The sequence below is a fragment of the Alexandromys fortis genome, unplaced genomic scaffold, assembly GCF_014885135.2.
Source record: "Alexandromys fortis isolate MF-2015 unplaced genomic scaffold, M_Fortis_MF-2015_v1.1 scaffold_9, whole genome shotgun sequence".
NCBI lineage: Eukaryota > Metazoa > Chordata > Mammalia > Rodentia > Cricetidae > Alexandromys > Alexandromys fortis.
This window is the reverse complement of record NW_026067892.1, coordinates 3,939,091-3,958,125: the sequence shown is the minus strand read 5'-3', so window position 1 is coordinate 3,958,125 and position 19,035 is coordinate 3,939,091. Positions and strand designations below refer to the sequence as shown.

General features: G+C 43.8%; 1 protein-coding gene across 1 annotated transcript in view; it reads left to right on the top strand.

Moving 5' to 3' along the window:
- Positions 1–423: 423 nt before the first annotated feature.
- The window catches only part of Btbd9 (BTB domain containing 9), a 353,804-nt gene continuing 335,192 nt past the window's right edge, over positions 424–19,035 (top strand). The window contains exon 1 of the mRNA XM_050138586.1: positions 424–569. The gene's annotated coding sequence lies outside the window, so the exon portion shown is untranslated. The remainder of the gene's footprint in view (positions 570–19,035) is intronic.

The window sequence follows — 19,035 nt, the reverse complement described above, 5'->3', positions numbered from 1 at the left end:
GAATCACAGGATCTCAGGCCTGGCCTTCACCGCACCTTAATGCTGTTAAAGGCTCACTTGGCTCATTCTTTCTCCTTGTAGAACTTCCTCGCACCCGGCAGATCATCCCTCTGGTAGGCGACTGAGGAAGGTTAAGGCTGGCTCTTATAGGCGCTCCGGCTCGTCCCCATACGCAGTGACGTGACCGATGACGCTATTCAGTGACGTACGATGACGTGACTTACCCCGAGCCAGGTGCCGGCAGGGGAGCCACACCCTGAGGTCCCAGTTTAGGAGGGACAGTGGCTCCGACGGGCGGAGACGCGCCGCAAGACCCCGCCTGAGGCGACCTGGGGCCCCGAAATCCTGGGTCCTACCGGCCCACGGTTGATCCGTTGCTAAGTGACGCCAGCGCGCAAGGCGCGTGCGCGGCCACGGCGTTGTGCGTGAAGGCGGGCGCGCGCCGTGACGGCGGCGGCGGGGAAGGCGGCGACCGCGGCGGTCTAGGGGGCGGTGGCCACGGGGCAGGGTCGCTGCAGGCGGAGGAGACGTGTGTGGCGGCGGCTAGGTCGCTGAGGAACATCGTCGGGGTGAGTCGCCGGGACCGCTCGGGGAAGGTGGGGCCTGCTGGCCGCACCTGCTGCGCGGGCCCGGGGCGCGGAGACGCGCGCCCCCCGCCGTACCCGCGCGCGCCGCTCCACGCCCCTCGGCCGCTGGTTCCGGGGGCGGGGACGGGGGCTGACGAGGGTCAGTTCACGGGCCTGGCGCTCTGGGGGCGCGCTGGAGAAGGTTGCGGAGGGACAAGGGATTATATCCCGGGATGACGCTGCCAGTTTCCCTTCCACTGAGGAATTCGAAGCGGGAGAAGCCCGCGTTCCTCAGCAGCCTCCGCGCCAGAACTAGAGATGCGAGTGTGCGAGCTTGACACACGCGGAAACGGGACCCACGTTTGGGGGTTCCCAAAGTTTTGGGTTAGCCTCGAAGGGCTTCGTCTGTTCTAGCCTGGTGGATCTCGGAATAGGAGCGTGTAGTTACGGAGAGAGTTATGAGCCTCTGCCTACGCGAGATTCGGGCACACCCACAACTTGGGGAAGGCGACCTGTCAGTGTAGATGCTGGGCGGCCAACCTGTTGCCTGGACCTTCCGGCCTCACGTGTATGCCCACGTGCTTTTCTGACATTTTTATCCGGTGTTGGTACACATTTTGAAGCCAGAGGACCATACCCATCAAGTATTGTTACTTCCTGATAGACTCAAAACTGCTTATTTCCAAGAACTGTGCTGTGCTTTGGGCCATTTCGGGGGCCTCGAGGGTAGGGCAGCCCTGCCTTTTGTGTTTGTTTTCCCTAGGTGCATTGCAGGCTGTTATTTATCGTATGAAAATATAGATCACATTCCATGTGTGGGCTGGAATGGTGGAGCTGGAGGAAAAGATGCTGCTAGCCGTCCGTTGGTCCTGTCGTAGAGCTCTGGACTGCAGTGGGTTGGATGTGTGGTGGTTATCCCAACCATTCTTGGGGAAGGAGGAGTAATGGAGACAAACCGAAGAAATTGTTTTCTCCTGTTACCTGTTAAAGGTGATGCTTAGAACCAGTGACAAGATAGGGAGCACTGATATTTGATCATGATTTATGCATAAAAATCGAGTGACACAGCTTCAGTTTCCACCCAGGTCCACAATGCAGAGGTTCAGTTTCTTTTAAACCAAGGCACTGCCAAGTATGGCATCTGAAGTTCTCGCGTCTTGGAGTCGTAAAGCTTGCTCTGTAAAGGCGAATACCCAGGATCCACTGCTCTTTTACAAACTTTTAGGACTAGTGTCATCCGTTTTCTATTTCTGCCTGTGTCTCCTAGAAAACGGCATGTTACAGTGTAGACACAAACTAGCTAGAGCATCAGCCTGTGCATGAACGTGTTATCAGTACTTGATCAGTACCGGAGAAATCTGGGCCAGAGGAGGTCAGCTAGGGAACTCTGGCAGGCAAAATCAGGACTGGCCTTTGGAAGAAGTGTAACATTGGAATTAGGAAAGGATTAAAAAACCTGTTGTGAAACTTTCGTGTGAATTTGTTCCTTGGGTGGTGGAGAGATGTTTTGAGGAGTCCTGCTTGACTGGAGCAGAGAAAGTTCTCCACTGAAACAGTGGAGAAAATGAGCAGGGAGGCAAGGAGTTACAGACGTCTATTAATAATAGGGTGGAGCCTCTGGCTAGTTTTTGTTAGCTTGGCACAAACTAGAATCCCTGGGAAGAGAGAACCTCTATTGAGGAATTGCTTCCTTCAGATTGGCCTGTGTACCTTCTGTGGGGGGCATTTCTGAAGTGATAGTTGGTGTAGGAGTACCTCCCCAACCCCTGCAGAGTCACCCCTTGGCAGGTGGTCCTGGGTTGAAGGGAAGGCAAGCCAGTAAGCAGCACCTGGCTCTTGCCTTCAGGTTCCAGCCTTGGCTTTTCTTGATGATGGGCAATTAACCTGTAAAAATAAACCCTCCCCCAAGTTGGGTTTGTTTAATGTTTTATCATAGCAACAGAAAATCAAACTAGAGCAGAGTCTGTTTGCGTGGGGGATGAGACTTTATTCATCAGAATAAAGTCTAAGGCAGCAGTAAGTTTCAAGTGTTATTCTTTAAAAAAGAAAAATCTTCTTTCTTTCTTTCTTTCTTTCTTTCTTTCTTTCTTTCTTTCTTTCTTTCTTTCTTTCTTTCGGTTTTTCGAGACAAGGTTTCTCCGGTAGCTTTTAGAACCTGTCCTGGCACTAGTTCTTGTAGACCAGGCTGGCCGCGAACTCACAGACTTCTGCCTGCCTCTGCCTCCCAGTGCTGGGATTAAAGTCGTGCGCCACCACTGCCCTGCGAAATCTACTTCTTTGCTTCTTGAGATAGGGTCTTACCATATATATATATTTATCCCTAGCTGGCCTAGAACTTGTGTAGAGCATGTTGGCCTCAGACTTAGTACTTAGTATGATCCTCCTGACTCTGCTTCCAGGTTACCGGGAATACAGACAGATATGTGCCACCGTTGCATGCCTAAAAATAAATGTTATTCTTACTTAAGGGATATCTAGTTGAGCCAGGATCAGATTGCTATGTCCTTCAATTTCATTTAGTAATTGAAATAAATACTTAAGTCCTGTGCATTTGTCCTAGGTTGTCCGTACTGCATGGCTCAACCCCCAAAATCTACCTAATGGCTTTTGGCTGCTGTTCTGGATCTTTACAGAAATGATGAAACCAAAGTCGTCATCTGACCGTACTTGGTGACACAGTTTCCATTGAGATGATCTCCCTCAGTGCCCTGCTGAGCAGTAACTGCTGATCCTGTGACAAAAATACAAATAATGTTAACTAGAAAGGGAGGCTGTCTGAAGAGAGAGACCGAGAACTGTTGACAGAAAGATCTGACAGTAATTACACATTGAGGGAGAGTATTAGATTATCTGTAATAAAAGTTTTGTTATTAGAAAGTTCTTGAACTATTTGTAGTGACACATACTTGTAATCTCAGCACTTGGAAAGTAAAGGCAAGAGGCTCAGGGATTCAACAACGTCCTCTGCAACAGTGGTTTTGAAGCTAGCCAGGGCTCTGTGAGATTCTCTCTCATTCTTGTCCTCCCTCCCCACGAAAAGACAAAATTCTTAGAGTGCTCTGTAAGCCTGGGGTTGAGTTGCTAAGTGAGATGTGTAGCGTTACTCGGCAAACGTTGCATTATTCAGCCACTCAGCAAATATTTATGAGGTGCTAGCTATAACTAGCTCTTCTGTCAGGTGCTGAGAGGACATAGATGAATGAGATGCTGTAATACATTTGGCATACAGTGTTCATCAGAGACAATAGACTGTTATATGTTGTGATAAGTTAATCACTTTGAGAATTAATAAAGTGCCAGAGGAATTAACCATATCTGAGAAAACATTGATGTTGAAAGATGAGGAGAGAAGGGGATAGACGTTAGGCCTAAGGGTTAAATAGGTTTTTGCTGTGTATGAGGAGGAAGGAAACTTTCTAGGTAGACAGTCTAAGAAACGTTGATGAACGTTAAAATTGGATGGTCCTTTTGGAAACGTCTTGAGTTGTTCCTTACCAGCTTAATGTGTGGCAGTAGAGATAGGATAGTTACATTACAGACAAATTATAAGGGCTTTTTCATTCTATGTGTGTGTATGTGTGTGTGTGTGAGAGAGAGAGAGAGAGAGATAGCCCTGGTTGTCTAAGAACTCATTATGTAGACAAGGCTGGCCTTAAACTCACAGAGATCCACCTGCCGGTGCCTCTTGAATAAAGCGGTGTGTCACTCCTCCTGGCCCCTCTATCCTAAAAAGTAGAGCAAACACATCGTCAGGAGGTAATGGACAGTCCCACATAGGGTGCTCTAGTATGGAGAGGCAGGGATGTAGAGCAAACACATCGTCAGGAGGTAATGGACAGTCCCATATAGGGTGCTCTAGTATGGAGAGGCAGGGATGTAGAGCAAACACATCGTCAGGAGGTAATGGACAGTCCCACATAGGGTGCTCTAGTATGGAGAGGCAGGGATGTGCTGGTTATCTCAGGGTAGGAAAGTGCCATGGTTTAGAGTTCAGAAACGTTTTAGTTGTTAAAAGTTTAAAAATTTAAGAACACATATAATGGGAGGGAGAAAAGTTCAAGATGACATGCTTACTGTGACCAAGTGGGTGATTATGATGCTGTTAAATTAGGAAGTAAAGGAGGGATGGTTTAAGTGTGAAGAGACAATGCTGCTCTGTTAATCTTCAGGAGCTATGGGGAGTTTCAGTAGACAGATCCACTAGGTAGGTAGTTCAGAGTTCTTCAGAGTTGGAGAGGACCAGGAGCAGTGTAGTGCACAAATGACAATTGAACCACAGGAGTAGCAGCTTCCTAGGGAGCATATAGGATAGTCATTAACTTTGGGAACTTTGGAGGTAGGCCAGCTCCATATTGTACTCTTTATTGGCTAAGGGACCTTGCACAAATTAATGTCTTTTATCATCGGCTTTTTGTTGGAATTAAGGAATTATTGTGAAGATTGAATAATACAGTCTGTTCTTGGTATCAGCGCATGCCTTGCAACAATAATAGAAATATATGTAGAAGTAATCGGTCCAACTACATAAAAATAAACAAAAATGAAAACAGAAACTTGGGAAAGTAACAGGTGAGTCAACATTTAAACTCAGGGCATTTCAGTTCTCATATCTGTTCTGTTTCTGTGAGGAAACACTGAAAACTAAAGAGTTTATAAACAACAGAAATTTGTTTCCTCAGACTTCTACAAGTTGAGATGTCCAAGGTAGATTCTGTGGTGAGGGATGGTGTCTGTCTGTCCTTTTCTCCTTCTATAGGAACCTCAGTCCTGGAGTGACAGCAGAGGCCTTCATGTCTTATTGCCTCACAAATGCCCTGTCTCTTTACACAGTTTCTCTGAGGATAACGTTTCCAATGTGTTAGTTCTGGAGAACCTCAAAACCACAGCAGTTCCCAGACTTGAGCCTGCATCAGAAGTACATGGAGGCCTTGGTAAAACCAGAAATCCAGGCCCGTTCTCTGTTTCAGAAGGAACAAGTCTAGACTGGTCTGGAACCAAGTGCCCCAGTGATGTTGTGCTGGGGTCAAACTTGTAAACAACTGGCGTAGACCCCTGTGACTAGAAGAGGAATGAACATGGTCATAAAGAAGATGTTGAACTTTTTGGAGAACCAGGGAGAAGTTGAGAGCAGAACCGGGATGCAATCGTTTCCAGACTGTAGGTCCATCACCTGAGTAGTTCCGTAGAGCTCGCTGTTGTCGTCCTCTCCAGAAGCTGCCAAATGCCTGCTGTGTGCCAGTGTCTGGACGAACCCTGCGGGTGATTGTATGTCCTTCGCACTGACTGCTCTTGTGTGTTCATTACTGTAAACGAGGATACTTTCTAATCGCACACAGAAGATACCAACAGAAAAGGTTTTAACAAGTCCGTGTGTAGCTTGTGCATCTGGCTTAGTGTTGGCTTCTTTCTCCTCACCCCTTTTCTTTTCTTTTTTTTTTTTTTGGTTTTTCGAGACAGGGTTTCTCTGTGGCTTTGGAGCCTGTCCTGGAACTAGCTCTGTAGACCAGGCTGGTCTCGAACTCACAGAGATCCGCCTGCCTCTGCCTCCCGAGTGCTGGGATTAAAGGCGTGTGCCACCACCGCCCGGCTCTCACCCCTTTTTTTACTGTAGAAGAATGATGGTTCAGGTTGTAAAATCAGCTGGGTTTTGTGAACTTGACACAAACGAGAATCACTTGGGAAGTAATTGAGGAATTGCCTCCGTCAGATTGATTGGTAGACATGTTTGTGGGGCCTATTCTTGACCGATAATTGATGTGGAGGACCCAGTCCACTGTTCTGTTGCCACCCCTGGACAAGTGGTACTGGGTGGGATAAGAAAGTTGCAGAAGCTATGGAGGAAGCCAGGAAGCGGTGTTCTTTCGAGGTCTCTGCTTCACTTCCTGCCTTCAAATTTCTGCTGGAGCTCCTCCCCCAACTTCCCCCATTGATGGACTGTAAAAGGAAATAAACCCTTTCCTCTCCAAGTTGGTTTTAGTCAGTGTGTTACCACAGCAACAGAAAACAAGCTAGGGCCCAAAGTCACTGTGAACGATGTGTGCCAGGATTCTCGTGTGCGTTCTCACTGTTAGGGAAGCAATAATATACTCTTGGTTTCTAGAGGGTTTACAGAAAGTTGGATAAACTGTGCAAAGCTAAGGAAAGAAACGGGAAGTTTAATCATGGAAACCAGGATGTAGAGGACTCTGAGTCTCGGGGCAGTTTGTGGATGTTCCTTAGGTCCTCTGTGTCACATGGACCAAGGACTTCTAGCATACAGCACAGATGTTAGAATTACTTCTCTTTTTTCTAATAGGAAGTGGAAAAGGAATTGTTTGTTCTCTTACTTGTTTTCTCTGTCAAGATGTTAAGTAGTTGCTGACTCTCCAGATTTGTGTGACGCGATAGGCAGGAAGAAATGGTCATTGTTCTGGGCACGTGAGCTGATTGTCAGTAGGCAGTGAATGTATACACGTGTGTGTTGTCGGGCACGGGGGAGGATGCCTGATTTTTCAAACATTCAGGTTATTCTTTCAAGAAGAGCGTATTGAGAACTTGAAGTTAAATTTATCAGCTTTTTGTATGCGAGGAGCCATGAAGAGTACAGATGTGTTTAGCTTTTTTTCTTTGCAATCCAATTTGTAATTTGGTGGAAGAGAGAGTGCAATTAGAGAAAGAAAGTAGACTGCTACAAGGAATATGTTAAGCTTTATACATATTGATTGCAGGCTAGGGACTGGTGCTTGTTTAGTAGGTAAGTGTTCTGTTTTGATTTCAATTTATAAGCCAATGTAATCTTTCAGAATTATAACAAGACTGGAACTGAGGATGTAGTTTTCTTGATCGAGGCCTTTGGAGGTCATTTAAGATCTAGCCATGCCTACCACGCATGAAAACCTGAGTTTAATCTCTAATACTGAATAAACTGGTCATGGTGGCACACAACTGCCCAAGCCTGTACTCTCAGCAGTTGGCTGGAAGCTCAGAAGTTCACGGCCATCTTCAGCTCCATAGTGAATGAGAAACAAGCTTGGGGTATGTGAGACCTTACCAAAAGTAAAAACAAAAAAACCAAGACATAAATCTGGACATATTAGCCCTCCTGGGCTGCTTTTTTTTTCTTTTTTTTCTTTTTTTTTTAGTTTTTCGAGACAGGGTTTCTCTGTAGCTTTGGAGCCTGTCCTGGTACTAGCTCTTGTAGACCAGGCTGGCGGCGTCGAACTCATAGAGATCCTTCTGCCTCTGCCTCCCGAGTGCTGGGATTAAAGGCGTGCGCCACCACCGCCCGGCCTGGGCTGCTTTTTGCACTCAATATGAGACATAAAATGATTCCAGTGGTGCGTGTCCTTGCAGTTCATGATTTGGGAGGCATACTCAATGTGCTAGCCAGCTTTCTTTTACTGTGGTAAAACTTGACACAAGCCAACTTCATAAGAAAAAGGGTTATTTCGGCTTATAGTTTAGGAGTTTTATGTCCATGATCGGCTACTCATTCCTTTTAGGCTTGCGATGTGTATTTGTGTTGGGGAAGCACAGCACAGCTAGAGAATCCAGGGTTCCACAGTCACTTTTGAGGGTATGGTCCCAATGACATGAAAGCTCCCACTAGGCTTCACCTCCCGAAGGTAGAGTCCTGTCTTCTGCTAATCACAGACTAGGTGCCAAGCCTTAATGCATGGACCTCTGGAGGCTGTTCCAAATGCAAGACGCAACATGCATGTAGGGAGAGTGCCTGGTACGGTTTGGATCTCAAATGTTTCCCAGAGTTCTGTTAATGCCAACGGCATTGTTGGAAAGTAGCAGATCTTTAGGAGGTAGGGACTGCTAGAAGGGAGTTAGATTATTGAGCCATGCCATTATAGAAGGTAGTTGGGGCTCCATCCCAATCATGTCTGTCGCTTTGCTTCCTAGCCATGGTGAGGTAAGTGCACCAGGTGCTTTCTGCCGTGATGCACTGCTTCATCACGGGGCAGGAAGGCAGTGGACCAGCCACTTGGTTAACTGAAACCTCTGCCAGCACAAACGCATCTTTTCTCCTTTCGAGTTCTCAGGCGTTTGTCAGTGATAGAAAGCTGACTATTACATGTATTACAAGAGTCATTAACAGCTAGGGGCCATGGATCAAGTGGCAGTAATAATGTGCGGTGAGCCCTGCCCATGTATTCTTTAATTCTAATAATGATCTTGAAAACCTAATAACTATCCCCATTTCCCCATTGTACTAATGAGCTGCGTGAGTTCCAGAATGGGGAACAATCTGTCTGTAGTTTGTAACCAGTGAGAGATGGCACTGAGTTTCAGCCCTAGGCTCAGGCTCTTTTTTTTTTTTTTTTTTTTTGGTTTTCGAGACAGGGTTTCTCTGCGGCTTTGGAGCCTGTCCTGGAACTAGCTCTGTAGACCAAGCTGGTCTCGAACTCACAGAGATCCACCTGCCTCTGCCTCCCAAGTGCTGGGATTAAAGGCGTGCGCCACCACCACCCGGCCTAGGCTCAGACTCTTAATAGCAATGCTTCTTTGAGTTACTGTCAACTCCTGTGTAGATGGAGGCTGCTTGTTCATTTCCCAGAACCCAGACCCGAATTATCACCCAGAAACTATATTAATTACAACACCGCTTGATCAATGACTTAGGTGTATTCCCACCTAGCTCTTATATCTTAAATTAACCCATTTCTATTAATTTGTGTATCGCCAAGAGGCTGTGACCTACCGGAAAGGTTCCAGCAGCATCTTTCTCCTTTGATAGCTACATGGTGTTTCTTTGACTCCATCTACTTTCTCTCTATATCTCTGTTCAGATTTCCTACCTGGCTCTACTCTGCTAAGCCATTGGCTGAAACAGCTTTATTCATTATCCAATAAAAGCAACACTTATACAGAAGGACATCCCACATCGCTCCTGGTTTCAGCATGAGGTCCTAGCATGTGAATGTCCTGATGGACACACACACAGACACACATTCTGCAGAGTGTGCAAAAATTGCTAGACAGGTCAGAATCTTAGTAAATTCTTAAATGATTGAAGTTAATTTGATAAAATATATACGGTTAGAGAGGACATGTGCCTGACAGGCAGCAATGCTGATTACTCTATGAACAAGTGCTATTTTTTGAATGATAGGTTTTATATACGCATTTGATTTTCTTTATTTCCAGGTACAACATATTTTAGAGAAAGAACTGTAATTTTTCAAGCTAATCAATAGCTTTTGAAGTAAATTTAGAACTTAATTTTTTTTAATGGTGGTATGAATGAGAATGGCCCCATATATGTAGATGTTTGTCTTTAGTTGGTGGAACTGTTTGGGAATGATTAGGTGGTGTGGCCTTGTTGGAGGGAGCTTGTCACTGGGGCTAGGCTTTGGGCTTTACCATTACCAGTTAGTACTGCTGCCTCCTGCCTGTGGATGAGATGCTGCTGTTCTAGTACAATGCTTGCTGGTCTCCCAGTATGCCCTCTGCTGTGATGGTTATGGACTCACCCTTTGAAACTGTAAGCCCCCAATAAACTCTTTCTTTTATATGTTGGCCAGACACCCTTGAAATCTTATCCCAAACAATGTAATACTTGAGATTTAGTAGGTAATCTCTTTCTGTCTACATCCCTTAATCCTTTTGTTGAAGTGTTTATTAAGTCTTCACAAAATAAATGTGTTCTTTTTGTGTTGTAATTCAGTTATTTTGATTTGGGTCCTAGCATTTTGACTGAGTTACTCTGATTCATCTTATTTTCTACATTCCTAGAAATACAGACTCTAATTATTATTATTATTATTTTTTGGTTTTTTTGAGACAGGGTTTCTCTGTAGCTGTGGAGCCTGCTCTGGAACTAGCTCTTGTAGACCAGGCTGGCCTCAAACTCACAGAGATCCGCCTTCCTTTGCCTCCTGAGTGTTGTCGGGGTTTCTGTCCTGATCTGTTCCCGCAATCGTCAAGTCCCAAAGAAATCACACAGAGGTCTACATTAGTTAAAAACAGATTGGCCCATTAGCTCAGGCTTCTTATTAACTTTTATAACTTACATTAGTCCATTATTTTTGTCTATGTTAGCCATGTGGCTTGGTACCTTTTTTGGCAAGGCAGTCACATCTTGCTTGCTTTGTGGCTGGATCAGGACTGCGTCCTCTTCCCAGAATTCTCCTGTTCTCCTTGACTCACCTCTACTTCCTGTCTGATTATCCTGCCTATACTTCCTGCCTGGCTACTGGCCATCAGTGTTTATTTAAAATATAATCGACAGAATACAGACCATTGTCCCACACCACTTCCCCCTCTTGCATGTATTAGCTGTACAAAACCATGGTTTTCATGATGACTTTTTATCCATGCATAAATAAATTTTGCTCTGGTGCAGTGTTTCTTAGGTTTGCCTGGTTAGATCTTTTGGCAGGAACACCACAGTGTTCTTCGGTGCTTCCTTTTGAGATATTGTCCTCTTGTTAGCTTCAGTCACTTGGCTCAGATAGGTCTGCTGGCCTCTCTGATGTGTGCGATGCTGTTTTTCTAGTGTAATTAGTATCTTCTGAGGAGACTTTGAGACTGGGCACCTGTTACTGTTCAAGCCTCCTACTACTTAGCATTCTTGGATAATTCTTTGCTGAATCAGTGTTGACAAGGTTGTTGCCAAATGGAGATTTACCAATATCATCATTTCTTTTACAATTATTGGTTGTTTCCCCCCATTATCTAATTGGTTAGTTACTACCTTTGTGAGTTTGTATTCTTAGGCTGTTAAATAAGTCAGCATTCTTTATCCTCATTTATTAAATAAAATTATCCCAGCTTTGAGTAATGGAAATCTTTTCAAGATGATGCTGTGTGTGCATTTCTGGCTTGTTCCCATGATTCCTGGATGCCCTCTATTTTCTGACTCAAAATAGTCCAGGTCTGTCTGGTATCTTCCTTATTTTTGTCCTGGAATCAACTTTTTCTCCAAAGAACCCTAGCCATGCATACAGAAGCAATATTCAGTTTTAGGTATGGCTGTAATTACCAGATACCCTTGCTTCTAGACTCTCTCAATAAATAGCTATTTAGACTGGTGTGTGTGTGTGTGTGTGTGTGTGTGTGTGTGTGTGAGAGAGAGAGAGAGAGAGAGAGAGAGAGAGAGAGAGACTTGTATATTTGTACTATATACTATAGGATCTCCTATACTGCAGGGTTTATTGTAGCTACTTGTTTTTCATATGTAACTTCTTTCCCAAGGTGCTAACATCTAGCTCCGTCTATCAACAGTTTATTCACCCATTTGCTTACTGCTAAATGTACCCAGAGAGTAGGTTTGAGATTGCTGCCTTGTACCTCTGTGAAACAAAAGCTCATCTACTAGAGGGCAGCATTCTTTCTTAGTGTTAGCTGGAGGCTGTGTTCCAAACACTGTGTTCAAAAGTTACAGGGTAAGTTCTCCTGTCACTCCTTCCTTTGGTGTGGTCGTGGTGTCCCCTTGAAATGAAGTCTTGTTTCATTTGATTGTACTTCATGTTAGGCTCCACTGTTCCCATTTTTGCTCATTTATTTGTTTATTTTTGACTGTGTGAATCATTAACATGGTTCCACAAAGCTATGTTCATAAAGAATTGTCACTGTCCTCTGTCCTCCTCACTGATTTGTCTTAACTTGTAGATAGTGAATTTTTTTTTATCTATTAAGATATTGTGATCTTGCATATACCCCACAACCACTATACTGTAGGATGTGTACATTGGAATTTGTTGAGACACATGGCATTCAAATCTTGAGCTTTAGTAGGTGGTAACAAAGTGTTTCCCATAGAAATAGTTGTGTTTTGAGCCTTGATATCAACAGTGTGAAAACCACTAATGAAGCCTGATGGTCCTGATGCTACACCATTTTCCACACCTTGCTGAAGTCTAGAGGTGAAAGGCAGTCTAATGGAGAATACTGGTAATATCTTATCTGCGCCAACTCATTAACTATTTTAAAATCACTTTTGCAGCAGGTAATAGATGAGTTTGGTACAAAATACCAAATGGTGTAGAAGTTTAGATTAAGTTTGTAATCTTTACCCCACATTACAGTTCCTGTGCTATCATTGGCTCACTGATTGATTCAACAGAAATTTATCAAGTACTTCTTTAATGCCAAGGACACCTCTAGTGTTTGAATATAGAAATGAACAAAATAGGCCAAGAACTGCCTTTGGAATATCCATTCTACCGGGAGAACTCTCACAGAGGAAGTAGTGACAGAAGAGACAAGATGCAAAAGAACCAAGAGGGGAGCTCACAGGTCAAGGGGAATAGAGCATTTTAAGTAGGGTGGGCCACCTTTAATCCTAGCACTTGGGAGGCAGAGGCAGGCAGAGATCTCTGTGAGTGTGAGGCCAGCCTGGTGTGTAGAGCGAGTTCCAGGACTACACAGAGAAACCGTTGTGAAAAACTAAAACAACCCACCAAACAAAAAAGGCCTGTTCTAGAGTCAGTGCTGCAGAAAAATTCAGACAGGCGAGGGAGTGCGATTCTAGAACTTACTTTCCTTTGCATATTCCAAGGTCAGCCACAGAGCAGCTGTGGACTTTGACAAATCACTCCATTTTTTTAAAAGCTGTTAAAAAAGCTCTCTCTCTGTGGAGTATGCATGTATATACACAAATGTGTAGTTACATCTGTCTGTGTATATCTGTGTAGAGGCCAGAGGTTGATTTCATATATCTTAGTTTATGGCTTTTTGCCTTTTTCTTTTAGACCAATGATTATCAACCTTCCCAGTGCTGCAGCCCTTTAATACAGTTCCTCATGTTGTGATGACCCTAACCATAAAATTATCTCATTGCTACTTCATAACTGTAATTTTGCTACTATTATGCATTGTAATATAAATATCTAATAGGGGACCCAAAGGGGTGGTGACTCACAGGTCGGGACCCACTGTTTTAGGCAGTGTCTCACTGTTTATACTAGACCAGCTGGCTAATGAGCCCCAGGGACCTGCCTGTCGCACTACCCCACACCCTGGTGCTGAGGTTATAGGTGTACACTGCTAAGCTGCCTTTATGTGGTTATATTAAGGGGATCCAACACTTTCCCACTGAACCAGCTTCCTAGTACCTTGGTTATAATTATTCTCCTCATGTCTATTTCCCAGGTATTAGTAAGTATTTATCTTATTTGGGCACAATTGAAGGCTAATAAGGGAATTTTTCCCTTCTTAGTGAATTAGTAGCTTAATAGTAACATTGTCAGGTTGTACAGATGTAATAATTTATATTCCTATCACAAAGTGAGTTCTCATTTTGTATGCGGCTTTAGAAGGCTAGTGTAAAATAAATCAAGTAAATAGATTTGATGACAGGCCTTCCATCAGTTGTTATTGGGCATGGGCACATGTGCAGAGAGCCACCTGTCGGACTGTGTGATGATGTTAGCGTGTTATGGGTTAAATGCCTAGTGTTTTATTAATTTAAGAAGCACTTTGGCATGTGGCCTTTAAAGTCACATTATTATGTTATCATAAATCTCGATTACGCCAACAAAACATATTTACTATGGTCAGCTTCACAGCTGGGGTGAACTATTTTATAGCACGTGTAATGAGCTACTTGATGATGGTGACTCTTTGCTCCATCTGAAGAATTTGAGCTGGGAAATGAATTAGCAGCTATAAAGGTCTATGTAATTGTGAAAATTAATTTCAAGGAATAATGTCATGTGTCCTACGAGTACTTCCTTAATAATTGAGGAGGATATTGAAAAAAATGGAAGTTGTGAGGTTTTCCAACCTCTTTAAGTCCATTTTGTAAAAAGAATATAATAAAATATAATGCTAATATGAATCTTCAAAGATATGCTTCCCCACATGATATAAAAAGAAATGAAATTGAGCTGGCAGAATCACTTGGAGGATAGAGCACTTGCCATTGAACCTGATAGGGTTTGGTCACCTCCTGAAAGTTGTCTTCTGTCCCCCACTTGCATGCTGTAGTGTGTATGTGATTCCTCCATGCCGGACGGTGGTGGCGCACGCCTTTAATCCCAGCACTCGGGAGGCAGAGGCAGGAGGATCTCTGTGAGTTCGAGACCAGCCTGGTCTACAAGAGTTAGTTCCAGGACAGGCTCCAAAACCACAGAGAAACCCTGTCTCGAAAAACCAAAAAAAAAAAAAAATTATAAATTAAAAAAATAAAGAGTTAACAAATAACAGGCGTTTGAAGATGATTCAAACACATGTTGTACGGCTGCTAGAGACCTGAAATGACAAGAGGAGACAGTGGATGGCATCGCAGAAAACCCAGCAGTGCTGCATGTCCTGGCATGGACATGTGCGAAGGCTGGAATGGGCCAGCAAAATCAGTGCTGCAGTGGATATTCTCTTGTGGGGGCAAGTAGTCAGTCATTGCTTGGCATCTTGCTTGCGAGGAGCTGAGAGCATTCACAGGAGGAATGGATTTCAGAAAACTTGAACCCTTTTATTTGTAAGTGAAGGTATTGTAGGCTCTAGTTGTCCGGGGTCCAGGCTAAGGCCCGTTTATTACACTACTGTGGGACAGCAGTTGATTCCTCTGCCTCGGGTTGCTTATATTTTTTGAGTTATGTGCAAAGGAAATGCCCTGGAAACACTCAGGTTTCAGTTTGTGTGTGTGTGTGTGTGTGTGTAAGTGGACCTGTTCTCTAGGGTGCTTCATCAACCCTGAGTTACCAGTGTTGGTGTCTGCTGTCATCTTTGCTCCTAGCTTTGTCCTTTTCTTCATCATGCGCTGCTCTGGTGGTCATCACAGTAGAGTGAGAGGTTTGTGTGCTGGGAAGGTCGTGTTTTCTGTTACCTACACTTTAGAAAACAGGAGGGGGGGGTTTAGGTCAGTGAGGTGGCTCAGCAGGTGGAGTGTTTTCACCTAGGTTTGACAGTTTTTATTCTGTCCCTGGAGCCCAAGGAAAGGTGGAAGGAGAGAACTGACTCCACAAAGTTGTTGTTCACTTCCACTGTGTGTGCCGTGGCACATGCGCCCCACCCCATACACAGACACAACTCTTTTTATAAAGAATATTCTAAAAGGGAGGTTTAGGAGGAGGTTAAGTAATAATGTCCAAGACTACATCATAGTAAATGCTGCTGCCATGACTTGAACCCAGGCAGTGTGACTTTTGATGCTGTCTGATACCTTGTTCTAAAGCTCTGCTGCCTCCAGAGATGTGTGAGCTGCAAGTGCAAACCCTGTGTCTGCTTCAGATGCTCCAGAAGCCATGCCAAGGAGAATGTGCTGGGGACCTGGTGAGATGAATTGAGGAAGCCTAATGAAACTGGCGTCTTCAAATCTAAAATGGTGTTTTAACATCTACTGAATAAAAATGCTTTGCCAAGTCTTGGATATATATATCATTAAGCCAATGTTTTACATTGGACTAGCCACATTTCAGGTGCTCAGTAGCTGCGGGTACTATGAGGACTACTGTCATTGCAGCTTTGGGGACAGGAGTCAGATACTACTCATTAGAGAAGTCATCCAAAGTGGGGGAAGCCTATGGAAAAGCCAGAAGATTAGGTATTGATAGAGAAAAGGCAGCATAAAACTCCTGGGGGTGACCCCCCAAACTCCAGCTCCCATTTCCTGACTGCAATTGGGGTGGAGATGGGGCCCGTGGAGAAGTTTGCGCTCGTATCACCTTGAAGCTGCTAAGGTGTTTTTTCCTTCCAAACTAAGTATTGCTCGGCATGCTTTGTTTCCACAGGACTGCGTCCCATAGACACCTTAGGAATAGATAGGCATTTGTGGGCCACCCACCACTCACTCCAGCAGTTTCTATAGGAAAGACTTCCCAACTGAGTATCTTATACTTGAAATGTTATCTTTTGTTCATAGTGGACGGAGTTCCTTGGGGAAGAATGGTTAGTTATCTTCGGTCTTATGAGCTCTAGGAAACCTATGTGATGAAGTGATATGAACTCTTGGTATTTAGGGGTCACTGTCACCTCCTCTTTTAGCGTCCCCTGGTCTTAGCTCATAGTGTAGTGAGCCATCATCAAGTTATTGAATGCTTGTTGAGAAGCAGTTGCTCCTAGAACTGAGCTGTATGAACAGTTTCCTTCATTCTTACGCAGTTTCTTCCCAGAGGCCTTAACCCACTATAAATAACCACATAGGCTTTCCCCAAACTAAATGACGTACATTATGAAGAGAACCATTGGCTTCTGTCCTATGAAAGATAAGAGCAGGAGTTTTGGATTTTTGTGGATGGGAAAGTGGTGCGGTACTGGGCTGAGATTCTAAGGCTAGGCCGACTCGGGTACATGTGGTTAAGGGCTGCTCACGTTCTGCCTCAAGTATCTGGAGACTCAGAGAGCCTGGGAAGCACTGCACAGTAAAGTACTTTTGTATGAAAAGAAAGTGTGGGATTGTATTAAGGGCGTGCAGTTTAGTACGGTTTGTTTTAGAGTAGCCACCAGGAGCAGGGCTGACAGATTAGGGAAAAGGAAACCTTCACTTTCACTGTAAAACATACTTATTTCGTGTGTGTGCCTTTGTGTGTGTATACAGTGGGTGTGCAGGGGTCAGAAGACTTGCAGGATTGCCTGGAGCTAGAATTACGCGTGGTTGTGAGCTGTATGATGTAGTGTTGGGAACCAAAGGCCTCTGTAAGAGCAGTAAGTGCTCTTAACTTGGGAGCCCTCTCTCCAGCCCCGTGGAAAACTGCTTAAAGCATTTAGTTTAAATAGCTAAGATATTTAGATTATTTATATGTATGTTTAGTCACATATACATAAGGGGTACATTGTGACATAGATGCATAATAATGTATTTTGAACATCATCATCCCCCCCCCTTACTCTCTGTAGTGCCCGTCCTACTCCCCATGATCTCCTTTGTTTTCCCAACTTATTCCCACCTACTTCCTTCCTTCCTTTGTTTGTTTTGCAAACCAATGAGTTTAATTATGGTTGCTTATAGGAGTGTAGGTAACTTACCAGAGCCCTACCATTGCAGGAACCGTTAGCTGCCTAGAGATCTGCATGGAGAAGGGTAGAGCCTTGTGAGTCCTTCCCTACCCAGCAACCTGCCCACCTATAAAGTCTTGGAAAAGGGTGGGCCTTATGAGGCCTGCCTTTCTCTAGGGTGGAGTGTTGACAGCCTCCATCTTGTGGGGCTGATTTACATTGTACACTTCATTGTATTTGCAAGAAGCAGGTGGTTCTTGCCTTTCAAGGGTAGCAATTTGGATACATTTAGCTAATTCTTAAAAGTGTGTCTTAAAACAATACTGTCAGTATCAGGGTTCCTTCAACTCTCACTGGATTCTTCTCTTCATGTACAAGTTGTAAGTATCTGTTGTCCATATTTATACTGTGTGCGTGTGTGTATACACACACGTGTGTGTGTGTGTGTGGGCGCACAACTGTACATGTGGAGGTCAGAGGAGAGCTCATAAAAATTGATTCTCTACCATGTAGGTCCTAGGATCCTACTTGGTTGTTAGGCTTGGAGACAAGTGGTTTTATCTTCTGAGCCATCTTGCTGGTCCCCTATATTTCTTTTAAAAAACAAACAAACAAACAAATCCTTTTGATAAACTTATCACCTTAGTTGACATTTTGAAAGAAATTAAACTTTATTTATATAAAAGTCCAGTCTATTATTTCAAAAAGAGGCACTTCAGAAATATATTGGATTTAAACAAAGTTTCCTAGTTGCTCACTTTCCCCTTTCTCTGAGGCTGTGCTATTAACAGTTGTTATGTGTTTTTCAGATCCTTTTTAATATCTCTGTTTACTTATGTAGCTAAGTCTATATTTAGGTATACATACCAGGTATCAAAATATGGGTTGAACTAATTTAGTAAAATATATATATAGTATTTTTATATGAATACATATGTGCATATACTTGTATGTAAAATAGATTCACATAAATGCACATGCTTACATAAATGGGTTCTATTGTCCTGAAGCCTTCTCATGTTACTTCCTTTGGTTAGGTCAGATTGTGCAGAGCTTGGGCAAGTGCTCCAGCAGAGAGCACTGCAAAAAGCAAGACCAAAACAAGCAAACAATATTCTTTTGTATGTATTATGTATTATGTATGTATGTATGTATGTATGTATGTATGTATGTATGTATGTATGTATTTTTGGGACTAAGTCTCATTATGTAGCCCTGGTGCTATCCCGGAACTCACTATGTAGACCAGGCTGGCTTTGAACTCGGAGATTCTCCTGCGTCTGCCTCTGGAGCACTGAAATTAATGTGTGCCACCATGTCGGCTAGTTATTACATTCTTATTAATAAATGCATCTTATTTCACTTTGCTCTTACTTATCTTCTCCCTAGCTTCTTAAACTTAGAACCAATTGATAGCTTTAAAAAGTCCTAGAAACACAGTTGTTGGGTCATAAAAATTTGTATAGAAACTTCTGATAGTGTTCAGAGCTTAGCTCCAAGAAGCAGTTTGTACTTCCAGCACTATACTTTATAATGGTTTAATTACAGTTTCAGAACTTGGACCACAAAACGTAGCCTAGTATACCCTGGCCTCTTCTCAAGG